The sequence below is a fragment of the Cryptomeria japonica genome, chromosome 1 (assembly GCF_030272615.1).
Source record: "Cryptomeria japonica chromosome 1, Sugi_1.0, whole genome shotgun sequence".
NCBI lineage: Eukaryota > Viridiplantae > Streptophyta > Pinopsida > Cupressales > Cupressaceae > Cryptomeria > Cryptomeria japonica.
In genome coordinates, this window is record NC_081405.1 from 98,688,216 (window position 1) to 98,692,198 (window position 3,983).

The 3,983-nt window shown below is 36.1% G+C and overlaps 1 long non-coding RNA gene across 1 annotated transcript; it reads right to left on the bottom strand.

Annotated features, from left to right (window-relative positions):
- Window positions 1–816: 816 nt before the first annotated feature.
- Window positions 817–1,259, bottom strand: LOC131876647 (uncharacterized). Its single transcript, XR_009372810.1, has 3 exons — window positions 1,178–1,259; window positions 990–1,058; window positions 817–897 (listed from the first exon to the last, which is right to left on the bottom strand). It is a non-coding gene; the product is annotated as an uncharacterized LOC131876647 (long non-coding RNA).
- Window positions 1,260–3,983: the final 2,724 nt, after the last annotated feature.

Consider the following 3,983-nt stretch of genomic DNA (forward strand, 5'->3'; position numbering starts at 1 on the left):
TCATCGCGACGAGCATAACAAGAAATTGGCCACGCGACAAGATTCGATTGAATGAGACTGACATTTTTTTCTCCAATAAAAAAATTGCTGCCCTAATAAAACTGTAGGGAAACTTGAAAAACTGAGATAGGCTTTTTTAGGGACCCCTCTCGTGGCCCCATAGGTTCAAACAGATCGTTCGTAGGTGCCACAGATTCTGAGTTAGGGCCCGTCAAAGTTTGACAATTTTAGCACTTAGGGCGCTCAAGGGACGACGCCGGTAGGGTATGACCCTGTGCGTTCGACCGAGTGGAGGGGCAAAATAGGAGCATGCATAGGGCAATAATGCCTAACTGGACATGCCGGAGCCGACGGTTCGTCATCACGATGAACAAAACGAGAAATTAGCCACGAGACAACATTCGAATGAATGAGACTGACAATTTTTTCGCCAACCGAAAAATTGCTGCCATAATAAAACCATAGGGAAACTTGAAAAACCGAGATAGGATTTTGTAGGGACCCCTCTCATGGCCCCATAGGTTCAAACCGATTGTTCTTAGGTGCCATAGATTCCGAGTTAGGGCCCGTCAAAGTTTGATAATTTTAGCACTTAGGGCGCTCAAGGGACGACGCCAGTAGGGTATGACCCCGAACGTTCGACCGAGTGGGGGGGGCAAAATAGGACCATGCATAGGGTAATAATGAATTGTATCAAGTATTGTTCATTAAATGAATTGTATTATATTGTTCATTAAATGAATTGTATTGTTCATTATACAAACAACACTTACGATGAAATGAAATGAATTGTATTGTTAATTGAATAACTGTTATCCCCCTTCTTCTTCTTCTTCTCCTCCTCCTCCTCCTCCTCCTTCTTCATGTAGTCATCAAGGATATGAAGCCAAGAATTATCTATACATATACACAACAAGAATATGAAACTATCAATCTATGTCTAGATGTGTATAATCACTATAAGTTATTTAAACTATTCATTCAATTACCTTTCCCTTGTCTCCAACTGCACTACCAAATCCTAAATCACACTACCTCACACTCGTGTTGCTTGTGCCCTACAAGAGTAAAAAAATATATACATGCAAGTTACTACATAATCTAATTAATACCAATATAAATGATGAGCATGTGTGTACAATAAAATACAAACGACTAGGTGCAATAATATATGTACCATAAAGCTATCAAGGCCAAATGAAATGGCCAACAAGGTGCCCTCCTGAATCTGTCTCAACTCCTCCTCAGTCATCAACTGTTAAATAGACCATGTAAATAAAAATTAGTACTTAATATAGATAGAGTAGGAGAGACCATTGTGAAACTATTTTTGTAGTTATCAACCACACCCCCTCTAACAGTGAGGTATTTCCAGATAGTTACTTAAATTTTTCATGTTTTATGTTAAGACCTTTAGCTGGAAAACCATCTTCCTTTTCTACTATTTTTTTTTGTCTATTGTGTTTCCTTGCACATTTTCAAATGCGCGTGAGAGTCATCTTGAACCAGTTCTAGGGAGGTATCTAGCAGAGGAAGCTTCATAACATTAGAGTTTGTGTTAATATGTTCCAAACATAAATGTAAATAAAAAATTGACAAATATAGCTCAATTTTGAAATGCTTGGCATGAAGTTCCACACAAGCCTTAATGTTTCTAGAACATGTTAGTGTATGCTTTCATCATGGAAAAACATAATGCAGTTGATCATAACTAATGTAACAAAGTTGTATCTTTGAATGCCTTGTTCCTTGATTATAGATCTATGTGCAATTGATTTGAATTGCTTGATTAAAAAATTGGTAGATATGGGTTGGAGTTGATAGGGGTTTGAAATGAGAAATAGACTTGTATCTGTATGCAGCTTGCACCTTTTCGAAATGAACTTTTGAAAAAGTCCAAATTTGGAGAGGAAATTCCTACTATTTGCGAATCCAACATTCATCTTTCAAATTTTAGGTCCAATTTCCATGAATAAGGATTCCCAAGACCCTAGTCCTAGAAAATTGAGACATGAGGAACATCATGAATAAGGGAATGAACCAAATTTATGGAAACATTCTCAAACCTAAGTACAATTAGGCATAAATAAGGCACAACCACTAAAGTGAGTCCAAATCTAGTGTATATTTATAAAGAGATACAACTTATGATGCAATATTTAGCCCCCTCTTAGCAAGAGTATGAAATTATGCTCATGGACTCTTGGGAAAATATGGAGAAGCCAAATATTCTTTCACCAAGATATTGAAGAGTCAATATGACTACAAGTTTGGAAAGGTGGTAGGTCCCAAGACTTATGATATTGTCAATCTACAATATTGAGATAAAAGGGAAGTACAAAGTGAGTAATATGAGGAACATTGGTAACACACATGGAGCATGCAAAACACAAAGTTATGACATTTAGAACTAGCAAGATTCATATATTAGAACTAGGAACCATATAAAAAAGACAAGGCATAGATCTAGGACTAGTAAGATCCTTATATAGTTACTAGGAGTCATGTCAGAGACACATAAAAGCATGATACCCAATTTAGTAAGATCCTCTAATACTTAGTCATAGATCACATTCTAACAACAAATAGAAGGTCATATCTTGGTAACCTAACTAGTCCATGAGTAGTAGCTCAAAATGTTATCAAAGCTAGGTTAGGTTAGGAGCCCCAAGAACCTATAATGTGTCTTATAATGGGTGTTGAAAATATCTACACTCAAGCCAACAATGGAATGGTAAGAAAGGGGGTAATAGCTCAATGGTAGAGAAATTTATTAACAAATAGAATGCCTTAAGTTGGATTCCTAGCTATTTTATGAGTATTAGCTTAACATTTTCATTCGTAAATAACATCTACTCCCACCTCTACCATAGATCCAACTTCCACCATTTCTCCTTCCACAACCTCTAGTCACCTTCATGTACCAAAACCACTAGTGCCACACCTTTAGTACTTACATCCTTCAATTATCATCCACCATATGGCCTATTTATCAAATTTATTTCTTCTACATATAAAAGCCATACGCACAAGATGGAATGACAATTGGTAGATGCAAAAGCCATATTCCACAACCTTTGCTAATATCCTTCCTGCCAGTGCCAAAATGTGAGGTTTGTAACAGGATGTAAAATCCATCAAAGCATAATAGAGATGAGATTTCTAACAAGATGGTAGATCAAACAATGTAGGAAAGCATCGATTAAAAATAAATACAAGATTGCAGTTTATAGAGTTTAGTAAAAGGGGCAATGAACAAACATAACACTACTTTGGAAGGCTGCAGAGATGGTGCGTGGCACAATATAGAGACAGGCTATGCAAGAAACAAGAATAGAAAAGACCATAAATATAACTGCCATAAATATAATTGAAACTCTACCATAAATATAATTGCCATGTGTTTGATCAAATCAATAACTATCTAAAAAATTGAAACGCTGGGGAGAGACATTAAATGTGAAGAGGATTGATGTGCATGGAGATTGTTAATTGCATATTTGAATAAATATTTTATTGTAATCTTTATGTCAGTTCAATTTGTGTGCAAGCTTTACCCTGTTTGGAAGCTGCCATACCATTCAAATATTCATGTATTGGGACCTAATTGTGAAAGTTTGAGGTCCATTGGGAAAAAAGTTGTCATTTTGCCATGACAACTTTTGCATTTCTTGTAGCAACTTCTTAAAAATATGGTTGGAAAGTTAGTTTATGGTGGTTTGAGGTTGTAACCCACTTGGATGGGAATAAATAGGCCTTTGGCATGCCATCCAAGAGTTTTGCTTAATGAAATTGGGGTTTTATGTGCATTTTTCGATGTTTCGGTCTGATTCTCTTCATTTTTCATTGTGAAAATCATCATAATTTGATGGGAAGTCGATTGGATGTGGTAGAGCAGTGAGTTAGCTTCATTTTGTCTTTTTGTGGCATTGAACTTCATTGTGTTTTAAAGAAGATATCATAGTTTTTCCAAAAAATGTCAA